General features: G+C 38.3%; 1 pseudogene; it reads right to left on the bottom strand.

Moving 5' to 3' along the window:
• Positions 1-8,356: 8,356 nt before the first annotated feature.
• LOC116764635 lies at positions 8,357-10,584 on the bottom strand (annotated as a pseudogene).
• Positions 10,585-12,485: the final 1,901 nt, after the last annotated feature.

Raw genomic sequence — 12,485 nt, 5'->3', positions numbered from 1 at the left:
CAAGCATCCTTCTCATAGTGAAATATAGAAATTCTTCATCAACCTATGGATTCTGAGCCCATGGTCCTTCCCCACTCTCCTCATTTGCAATCCTCCACATTCTTATGGAAAGAACATATTCCTGCCCTATAATTATAACTAAGTCTAACCCTAGGGCCCATGTATGTTGTATTCCTGGTCCCAGCATTTGCAGCCTGGACCTGGCCCATGGCAGAAAGCCTGTCTGAGACACTTTGAGTTGGCATCTTGGACAAGCTGAATTTCTCAGATGCTTTTGTTGCAATGTAAACCAATCATGCAATGTAAACAAATCAGACTACCAAAAAGTGAGAGAAGGGGGGAAAAAAAACCCCAAACAAGCAAACAAACAAACAAAAAAACGCTCTGCTTTATTTGGAGTGACTGTTTTGTTTAGTCCTCACATTTTTATCCTTACCTATTCTGTGTCTATGGTTATAGTACAACAGGTTCACAGGCACCAGAGCAATTACCTGGCAAATAAAGAAGTGCCTGTAAATGTTTTGTTTGCTATGTGTCCCTGTACATGTCATACAATTTCATATGAGCTTCTGATTATTAAGCTGACTGCTTGGCCATGGATGTGGCTTCAGTTTGCCACAATTTTGTAAAATCTCCCTACAGATCTGATGTTCTGATTTACAACACAAAATATTTGTTCCAAATGTCCACAATGGGATTTCTAAACTGTAATTCATGGACACACATATGGAAGAGGAATTTTTTGCTCAGTTGTTTGTAAAACTTGGTGAAGTGCTTCTTCCTTGAGAAATGGCAACATGACCCCTTGGAATGACACATCATATTGAGGGAAAGGTTAGAAGAGAGTCTTGGGTAGTTAGAAAAAAGATATTCAAAATACCTAGGAATAAACCCACCTAAGGAGACAAAAGACCTGTATGCAGAAAGCTATAAGACACTGATGAAACAAATTAAAGATGATACAAACACATGGAGAGATATACCATGTTCTTGGATTGGAAGAATCAACATTGTGAAAATGACTCTACTATACAAAGCAATCTACAGATTCAATGCAGTCCCTATCAAACTACCACTGATATTTTTCACAGAACTGGAACAAAAAATTTCACAATTTGTATGGTAACACCAAAGACCCCGAATAGCCAAAGCAATTTTGAGAAAGGAAAATGGAGCTGGAGGAATCAGACTCCCTGACTTCAGACTATACTGCAAAGCTACAGTAATCAAGACAGTATGGTACAGGCACAAAAACAGAAATATAGATCAATGGAACAGGATAGAAAGCCCAGAGAAAAACTCATGCACATATGCTCACCTTATTTTTGATAAAGGAGGCAAGACTATACAATGGAGAAAAGACAGCCTCTTCAGTAAGTGGTGCTGGAAAAACTGGACACCTACATGTAAAAGAATGAAATTAGAACACTCTGTAACACCATACACAAAAATAAACTCAAAATGGATTAAAGACCTAAATGTAAGGCCAGACACCATCAAACTCTTAGAGGAAAACATAGGCAGAACACTCAATGACATAAATCACAGCAAGATCCTTTTTGACCCACCTCCTAGAGAAATGGAAATAAAAACAAAAATAAACAAATGGGACCTAATGAAACTTAAAAGCTTTTGCACAGCAAAGGAAACCATAAACAAGACAAAAAGACAACCCTCAGAATGGGAGAAAATATTTGCAAATGAAGCAACTGACAAAGGATTAATCTCCAAAATTTATAAGCATTTCATGTAGCTCAATAACAAAAAATCAAACAACCCAATCCAAAAATGGGCTGAAGACCTAAACAGACATTTCTCCAAAGAAGATATACAGATTGGCAACAAACACATGAAAGGATGCTCAACATCACTAATCATTAGAGAAATGCAAACCAAAACTACAATTAGGTATCACCTCACACCAGTCAGAATGGCCATCATTAAAAATCTACAAACAATAAATGCTGGAGAGGGTGTGGAGAAGAGGGAACCCTCTTACACCGTTGGTGGGAATGTAAATTGATATAGCCACTATGGAAAACAGTATGGAGCTTCCTTAAAAAACTAAAAAAGAAACTACCATACGACCCAGCAATCGCACTATTGGGCATATACCCTGAGAAAACCAAAATTCAAAAAGAGTCATGTACCACAGTGTTCACTGCAGCTGTATTTACAATAACCTGGACATGGAAGCAACCTAAGTGTCCATCAACAGATGAATGGATGAAGAAGATGTGGCACATATATACAATGGAATATTACTCAGCCATATAAAGAAACAAAATTGAGTTATTTGTATTGAGGTGGATGGACCTAGAGTCTGTCCTACAGAGTGAAGTAAGTCAGAAAGAGAAAAACAGATACCATATGCTAATGCATATATATGGAATCTAAAAAAAAAGAAGGTTCTGAAGAACCTAGGGGCAGGACAGGAATAAAGATGCAGGAATAGAGAATGGACTTCAGAACATGGGGAGGGGGAAGGGTAAGCTGGGAAGAAGTGAGAGAGTGGCATAGACTTATATATACTACCAAATGTAAAATAGATAGCTAGTGGGAAGCAACAGCATAGCACAGGGAGAACGGCTTGGTGCTTTGTGACCACCTACAGGGGTGGGATAAGGAGGGTAGAAGGGAGGGAGATGCAAGTGGGAAGAGATATGGGGATATATGTATACGTATAGTTGATTCACTTTGTTATAAAGCAGAAATTAACACACCATTGTAAAGCAATTATACTCCAATAAAGATGTTTTTAAAAAAAGATAAAAGGTAGTCAATATAAAAATTATGTCTTATAGTATGACTTGTTTTCATTACACCACATAAAATGTACTCTGAAATGTTAAATAACATTAAATAAAGGCTTCTTTTTTTCTTTTTTATATTTAAGGGGCATGTGAGTTAAAGAGGCTGAGACACATTCCTCTATCTAGAATTTTCCTTCTCTTTGCATAAACTCTAACGTACATTTTCTCTCTCTCTTTTTTTAATAACTTTATTTATTTATTTTTATTTATTTATTTATTTTTTCGGTATGCGGGCCTCTCATTGTTGTGGCCTCTCCCGTTGCGGAGCACAGGCTCCGGACACGCAGGCTCAGCAGTCATGGCTCACGGGCCCAGACGCTCCGTGGCATGTGGGATCCTCCCGGACTGGGGCACGAATCCATGTCCCCTGCATTGGCAGGTGGACTCTCAACCACTGCGCCACCAGGGAAGCCCTCTTTTTTTTTTTTTTTTTTGATGGATTTCTTAATTACATTTTTCTATTTTGTCTCAATTTTTTGTGGTTTCTATGTTCAGGGAATTAAGCACAGAAAAAAAGCAATGAAATGGGGGACAGCAAAATTAAAATATAGTTGAAGTATGGAAAGAAAGATGAAATTTGGGGTAAATATAGATTTGAGAATGTTGTGATAGCCATTGGAAAGAAGAAGGGCATTCAAGTATGCTCAGAGAACTGCTTTAAAAATTTGGAAAATTTTATTTTGAAATGAGTAGCCTCCTGGGTGCTAAATCTAATATATCTCAAATTCCTATGGTTCTGCTATCCTCTACTGCCAGACTTCCTGGACTGTGTATGATTCAAAACCTTCAGGTGGAAATTAGATGATAGAACCTTTTGAAAATATTGTTTACCTAAAATGCTTTACAGACAAAAACTCAATGATTTAATTTTGTTCTATTTTCTAAACTGCTATCTTTTAAATATTTTTTGACAAATATAGCAAATGAAAAATTGGGGAGGAAAAATTGATTCACTGGTATTTTATTTTGTTCTGTTTTCTGACTGAAACAGTAATACACCTATTCATATTCCTGGTATTGGTCAACTTTTCAGGGCTTAGGTGTTGATTATTATTTAAATAGATAATATTATGGGTAATAATTAAGATTTTCATTTTGAAAAATCTTTCCATGAGTAGTCATGATGCTTCTGACATTCTTAAATAGTATATTAATGAGAAAATCATGAACAATTGCTTTCTCCCCTGGACTTTTTATCCAATATATTAAAGATGAAATTGCTATGGTTTCTTCTGTCTCAATGGGGTTCCTCTGTCTTCCTCCAGGACAGGCTGTCATCTAGAGCCCAATCATTTTCTCCTTGGGAGCTGGCACTTTCCCACCCATCCATAGCTGTTTTCTACTCTTTTCTAAAAGTTATACATTTTGACAAGAGATTACAGACCTGTGACTTTACAGAGGAGACATCTGAAATAATTAGCTTTTTTCCTTAGAGGAGCCCTCTTGGAAATCTTCCACAGGCATTACCGAAGGTACAGATATTATAGATTACTCCCCCATTGGCATTTGTCTCTTTACTCACTATATTTTCATTAATTCTCCTAATGTTGCCTGAGTCTGATCTCTCATCAGTCAATAGCTTTTGATGACATAGTTTGTATTTAAATAATTGCTTATTATATTGCCTTCTGAAATTAAGAAGAACATTTGGTCATGAAACAAGGCACAATGAAACAACTGAAGACTATTCCAAGAGTGGATTTGGTTTACTTAGGTATGATTTAAAAAGTGTCAGTTATATAAAGAAATCTAAATTTGCTATAATTCACTGATCCAAGACATCAATCAACAAGTACTCCTACAGCACCTACTTTTAGTCCTCCTTATGGAGAACATAAGTCCAACTTATGTTCACTTATATTTTATGTTTCCTGCAGTCAACATTCTTTTTCTCCTTTAAAAATATATAATGCTTTGGTGGTGGTGGTGGTGGTGGGATGAACTGGGAGATTGGGATTGACATATATACACTAATATGTATAAAATAGATAACTAATAAAAAATGAAAAAAAAAGACTGGATCAACACCTAAAATCATCAATATAAGAGTATCTATAATTATTAATACTGTATTATATACTTGAAAGTAATTCTTAAATGTTATCACCACACACGAAAACAATTATGCCTATGTGATGGGATAGAGATACTAACTAACCTTATTGTGGTAATCATTTTGTAATATATACATATATCTAATCATCATAGTGTACACCCCTAAATTTACATATGCTATATGTAAATAATATCTCAATAAAGCTGGGAAGAAAATTTTAAAAATATATAATGCTTTATCCAAGTTTATATATTATCTCTTTCTGATCAACTCCCAATCTAATGGATATCATTGAACTGACCAATTATAATCATCCCAGTGCCTATAGTATTTGTAATGATTGAGCTATTGCAGTGTCAAAAATAGTGCTATCACCTTGAAATAGAGTCAAAGCCACTATTCCAAAAAATAATAAGCCTTAGATAATGACATCTTCCTGTCTGAGTTGATTTGGATATTCATACTGTATTCTTTCATTTGTTGATTCAGCAAATATATAACGAGTACCAAATATTTGCCAGATACACTAGGCTTTAGCAGGTGTGTGTATGGGGGATTAGGATAAATTTGGAGATCTCCTTTCAACTCCATGAATGATGAATTTTGGATCTGGAATCTCATTTGCATCAAACATCATTAGTTATTTTAAAAGATTTCTTCCAAACTAATATAAAGGGCTGTACCTTGTAGTGGTTAAGAGTATGGGCTCTAAAGTCCTATGGTCGGAGTTCAAATCCCACCTCTACCCCTTGTGAGTTAGGTGACCTTGGACAAATTACTTAATGTCACTCTGCCTCAGTTTTCTCACTGAAAAAATTTTGAGAATTGGGTCATTATTAAAACAAGATAACACTTCTGAAACATTGATCACAGCTCTTGGCACACGGAATACATGTTACACATATAAAAAGAAAGAGAGCGATAGAATGAAATATCAGGGCAGTTGCTTAATTGGTTTCTTTAAACAGGTGACAATGTGACTGAGAACACTATTCTTTTGTGATCCTGCCCTTACATCTTGTAACTTACTATTTACGCTTATTGAACTTGGGATCCTAATTAAAAAAAAAAAAAAAAAAGGGTGTGTGCTGAGATGAGGGGTCTACACTTGAAAGAGACCAGAACAATCTACTAGTGGGAGAACAAACAAACTATTGCACTCATTTAGTTGAAGTAAGAGTATTTTTTCTCAGTGCCTGATTGAGTTTACCACAGTCATCTGTGACCTAGTAGCGATTACAGCATGAGTAAATATCAAGAGAGTACGTGAAATTCTCAGTAAACATATAAGGAGTTATAGCCTCTTCATGGGAGTGTTTCTTATTTTTCCAATGTGAATAAAAATATTCTGTCTCTTTTGGAAGCACCAATGTTGACTACATCTGATACCACTTAACAAGGTAGAAGGGTATGAAATTGACTGTTGCTCATATGTTGTATACCTAGGTACTATTTCTATTATTACAGAGTTAGAGATATTTGAATTTGGTTGAATTATACCCTTGCCCTCAAAGTTCATGGTCATTCTTGTTTTCTACCTGGCCTTGTTCATTTTGTTGTTGTCACAGACGAAATAAGAAAGGAAAATTTTGAATTAATATATCTATGTTTCATGGTTATGAAATATAATTACCTATGTACATAAGGAAGTATATGGTTTGCTCTGTGTGTGTATGTGTGTGTGTGTGTGTATGTAACAAATTTAAGAATTTGTGGATGCTGTTATATTGTTATTTTTTTTGGATTGAGTTGGGCAGTGATATTACTTACAGTTTATAACTCAGACTTTACATGTATTATTCTTAAACATTAAAGGTGTTATATAACTGGCAATTCCATGATCAAATATCTTTGCTGGAAAATTATTTCATTTTTTTAAAAAGATTTTTTGATGTGGACCATTTTTAAAGTCTTTATTGAATTTGTTACAGTATTGCTTCTGTTTTATGTTTTGGTGTTTTGGCCCCAAGGCATGTGGGACCTTAGCTCCCCGACCAGGGATTGAGCCTGCACCCCCTGCATTGGAAGGCAAAGTCTTAACCACTGGACCACCAGGGAAGTCCCTGATTATTTCATTTTAAATTGTGTTTTTCTCTGTTCCACTAACTTTGATATAAATAAATCACTTCATATATCTTCCTAATTTTTAAAATTAGTTTTTATTGGCATATAGTTGCTTTACAATGTTGTGTTAGTTTCTACTGTACAGCAAAATGAATCAGTTATACATATACATATCCCCTCTTCTTTGGATTTCCTTCCCATTTAGGTCACCACAGAGCATTGAATAGAATTCCCTGTGCTATACAGTAGGTTCTCATTAGTTACCTATTATATTTTATACATAGTATCAATAGTGTATATATGTCAACCCCAATCTCTCAATTCCTCTCACCCCTCCCCTTTCCCCCTTGGTATGCATACATTTGTTCTCTATGTCTGTGTCTATTTCTGCTTTGCAAATAAGATCATCTATACCATTTGTCTAGATTCTACATATATGCGTTAATATATGATATTTGTTTTTATCTTTCTGACTTACTTCATTCTCTATGACAGTTTTGTTCCTTTTTATGGCTGAGTAATATTCCACTGTATATATGTACTGCATCTTCTTTATCCATTCCTCTGTTGATGGGCATTTAGGTTGCTTCCATGTCCTAGTTACTGTAAATATTGTTGCAATGAACATTGGGGTGCATGTGTCTTTTTGAATTATGCTTTTCTCTGGGTATATGCCCAGTAATGGGATTGTTCTTAGTTTTTTAAGGAACCTCTATACTGTTCTCCATAGTGGCTGTATCAATTTACATTCCCACCAACAATGCATGAGGGCTTCCTTTTCTCCACACCCTCTCCAGCATTTATTGTTTGTAGTTTTTTTTTGATGATGTCCATTCTGACCGGTGTGAGGTGATACCTCATTGTAGTTTTGATTTGCATTTCTCTAATAATTACTGATATTGAGCATCTTTTCACGTGTTTGTTGGCCATTTGTATGTCTTCTTTGGAGAAATGTCTATTTAGGGCTTCCACCCTTTTTTGGATTGGGTTGTTTGTTTTTTTGATATTGAGCAGCATGAGCTATTTGTGGTCAAAAAAGATCTTGCTGTAATTTATGTCAAAGCAAGTCCTGCTCATGTTTTCCTCTGAGAGTTTTATAGAGTCTGGCCTTACATTTAGGTCTTTAATCCATTTTGAGTTTATTTTTGTGTATGGTGTTAGGAAGTATTCTAATTACTTTCTTTTACATGTAGCTGTCCAGTTTTTCCAGCACCACTTATTGAAGAGGCTATATTTCCTCCATTTTATATTCTGGCCTCCTTTTTCATAGATTATGTGACCATAGGTGTCTTGGGACCAAGAAAATGAGTCTGAAAGGTGAGGATTTCTTCCTCCTTCAAACTGCTGACCCCATGATGGTAGGCATCGGACCTTCTGCCTCCTGCTCAGCCTCTGTTCCTGGAGGTGAGCACCTCCGGGTCTTTCACTTGGAGAAGCTGCTGGTCAGGCCCATCTCCTCCTCCACCTGCAGTGGTGCTTCAGTGGGAATCAGATTGGACGGCGTGTCCAGGTTCTGGAGGGACAGAAACTCTGACGTATCCATGGCACGTAATGTTTCTGTCTGAGGGTCTGAAGGAGTCACTGCTTGTCTGCTTTGCTCACAGGAAAAGGATGTGGTGGAGGAGGACGACAGGGGGATCGGGGGCGGGGAAAAAGTCTGCGGTGGTAGCTTCAGGCTGGGCTCATCAGGAGGCTGGGTGCTTAGCACTGGAGCAGGAGGGGAAGGACAGCCCTTCCTCCTGCTGGCTGCCTGCGCCTTGCGGAGTCCCGGCACGCACACTGACACTGACAGGCCTCCTCTTGTTTGATGATGATCACAGGGACGCTGAGGCCAATCTGCTGTACAGCGCTCCCTGTGCTACTGGCTACTGGTACTGCAGTGGTAAAAAACACCTTCTCAACTTTAGATGTTTGCTGAATTTGTTCTTGGGTGTGTGGTGAGCTGGTGGCACCATTCAGTAACCACTGTAAGTTCTGTTCTCCCGTGACGAGGCTGGGCTGCAGGAGAGCCGTGCTCGGAGTCAGGGTGATGGTTATAGTGGGATTACTAGTTAGGACAGAGTTGGCATCCAGGGGCAGAGTCTGGACCATGGCCAGCAGGGGCTCAGTAGTACTCTGTGGCTGAGGCGGTGCTGCCATGGCTGACGCCACTGCCGCTGCTGACGCCAAAGCCCCAGCGACAACAGAAAGTCCGGGCACAATGGGCTGCGGTGCCTGAGGGTGTGGAAGAAACTCTTGATGATTAGCAGAAAACTGTGTGCTGTGGGGAACAGGCACTTCTGGAGGTTGTAAGAGAGCAGGTTGGTTGCCAAATGCAGCTTGCTGGGAGCCAGTTCCTAGGGAGGGAGCAGGCAGAGAAGTAGACGGTGCTGAGGCTGGTAGTAGAGACCGGGGTGGCTCGGATATGCCAGGCTGTCTGTTGAGGATCTTCCTGGATGGCTGGGTCAGCTGACTTCCAGAACATTGGTTCAAAAATGATGGCTGGTGAAAGTGTGCTGAAAGTGAGCATTCTGGCCTGTATTGGAATGTTCTTGAAATTCGGAATCTGTGGACAGAAGGCTTCAATTCCTCAGAGTGAGTGATTTGTATCCTCGGATCCATTGTGATTTAGAAGTGCACTGTATGAATTTCCTTTGTTATCGTGACCTTTCATGTGACTTTTGAGACTGCATTGAGTGCTGAAAGTTTTCTCACAGCCATTACTGGGGCAGACAAAGAGTCTTTCACCAGTATGTGTACGGACGTGAGTTTTGAGGTGGTGGCTTGCTGCAAATGCTTTTCCACAGCCATCATGATCACACCGAAATGGCTTTTCTCCTGTTTGGGTTCGAATGTGCTTCCTCAGATCACTGAGCATGGTGAAGTACTTGCTGCAGCCTTCAGATTCACAGTTAAACGTCTTCCCTGTGTGAAGCCTCTGATGTGTTTTCAGCCTGTACAGCGTGTTGAACGCCTTCTCACAGCCCTGCACTTTGCACTCAAACGGCTTCTCCTTTGTGTGCACCGCATGTGGATCCTGAGGCTGTAGGAGGTGAGGAAGGCCTTGCCGCAGGCCTCCTGATTACTGACAAAGGTGTACTCTCCCCGGTGGGTCTTCTGGTGGGTGCTCAGGTTGCCTGCTGTGCTGTAGGTGTGGGGACAGCCCTCAAAGGTGCACCGGTACCGCTTTACTTCGTTATGTTTCGTTTCTGGACATTCCGACTGCAGTTGTGAGGCCTGCACCTTCAATATTTCTTGGCATGGGCGTGGAACCAGGGTTTATTGTTAAATGAATCTGATCTGGTGAGATAATGTGTTGCACATAACCCTGGGACATTGCTTCATGATCTATTAGATGAAAGCCCTCTTCACCCCCTACTAGAAACGGCAAGTGTTCTCTGTACTGTCCGTCGTCATCTTCGGCTTTCAAAGTGCCAGGATCCTGCTTGATAAGAACAGTTGTCCTATCATAAACAGTTCCAGATGAGGAAGGCACCAGTCCATTCTTATACACAAACCTGAGCATCTTGTCATCAGGGGTCAGCTCATCTTCCTCTACCTCAAAGTAGCTGATGCTGTCATCTGGACTGTGTTCCCCCATGGTTCAGTCGTGCTCAGCCCAATTGTGAGAAATGGAAAGGTAGTGACCTGTCTCCGCGGCTCCCGGCAATGGCGGCGGTGGCAGCAGCTTCTCCCCTTCCCAGTGGCACCAAAACTTTCTTTTTTTAAAGTGAATTTTATTTCAAATGGTTTATATTACTTACCATACAGTAGATAGGCAACTAGTCCAAAGGAATCTCTTTTCTAATTTCATTCCCTTCAAGAGGACTTTTCTCTACCATTTCACCTTCTTGACTTTCCTGTCCTTGTATTGATGGGGTAGTATATTTCCATTACCTTTGTAATCTTTTTTCATTCCCCTTACAACTGAATTTAATTTAGTCTGCCATTCTAGACATGAAGTGTTGATCCAACTGAGTTATTTAAACTCAAAAAGGTACAGGATTTTTATTACTCCAATTCAAGTTTTATATGTGACAAGTTTGTCAAAGATGGAAGCCCAAGATTATTTTTAAAAGAGGAAAAGATTCTCTTGTGTTTGTGACTTTGGATAATGCATATAGCAGAACTGGTAACCACCCTTACCCCTGATGCCATTGATCTCCCAGATCATCTAGCACCTGTTAATCTATTGAAATTTACCATACATTTTTCCTTTCATCTTAACCTTACATTAAATATTTCCTGCAATGTAGATATCTGAGCCACTTAAAAACAAATAGTTTATTAAAAATTACATGGTATATAGGTTATTTTAGCACAGAGAGCACATTTTTTACCACCACATCTGTTACTAACATGATTCACTATCTAAGCAATGTGTGTATCTCTATGGTAAGGATGTGAGAATATGATTACAACCAAGTGATATAGGAGGCTATTTTCCTTATGTCATATGAGAAATTATAGGAGTCTAGACTAAATAAGGGGCAGAGGAAATGTATAAAACACACATGATTAAAGAGACCAAAGCTGTAGAGATCAACAAGATTTGATGACCTATTAGAAGGGGCAAAGTAGAGGATAGTGCTGTTAAGGAAATAAATACAAATTTGCCTTCGGTGACTAAATCTAGTCATGATGTCACTTTAAAAACTAAGCACATTGAAGGGGCTAGATTTGTTATTGTATTCTGTTGGATTGATTGATTTAATTATTTCCATTTTGCATATATGAAACATGAAAGGAGATATCTGGTAGGCTGTTGGAGATATAGATCTGGATTACAAAAGAGATAGGACTACTATTCATTAGCAAACACGTAGTAGTCGAAGAGTGGATAGGGTTGTTTGGGAAGTTGTGGATGCAGAAGAGCAGAGGGCTTAGGACACAAGTTCAAAAAAATAACCCAGAAACTAAACAATAACTAGAAAAGTTAAGAAAGTAAGGAAAATGGTGCCACAAAATCTGATGGAAGGGGAAAATAAAATTAGGTCTAGAAAAGAGAAACTGAATGGATTAAAGATTTAGTTAATAAGACCTCTATGTGTAAACTGACAGAAGTATGATGACTTAACCTGCCTGAGGAAGTGCGCATGAATTGGGGTTGCTTATAAGGGTCACATGTTACTTGTAAACATGTATAATCTACCTGGACAGTGTTTTCCATCTTTGGAGATGATAACCAGAAGTGAATGTATTATATATTATAAGAAAAGTGTTTAAGATTATATATATGTATATGTTATACATAATAACATACTATATATAACTATATATATATACACATATATACATATATATATATATATATATATATATATATATACACACATGTACATATAATCTCCAGAAACTTCAGAATTTCTATATAGAGGAAGCTTATAGGTAGCATTCTAGTTGAAACAGAAAGCTAAGGAACATTTTTTGAGGTTGTATTTCCACAAGCACTTGGTATTTGCTTGGAGATTGTGTTTCATTAGGGGGTGACTGTGTGGAGGGATGGCTGATGAAAATTGCGGTGATGAACTTAAGCTACTTAACTGCCATGAGCCAGATCTTGATATCACGGT

The sequence above is a fragment of the Phocoena sinus genome, chromosome 13 (genome assembly GCF_008692025.1).
Source record: "Phocoena sinus isolate mPhoSin1 chromosome 13, mPhoSin1.pri, whole genome shotgun sequence".
In the NCBI taxonomy this organism is placed as follows: Eukaryota; Metazoa; Chordata; class Mammalia; order Artiodactyla; family Phocoenidae; genus Phocoena; species Phocoena sinus.
Note: the sequence above shows the minus strand (reverse complement) of the source record. Positions and strands in the feature narration are given on the sequence as shown.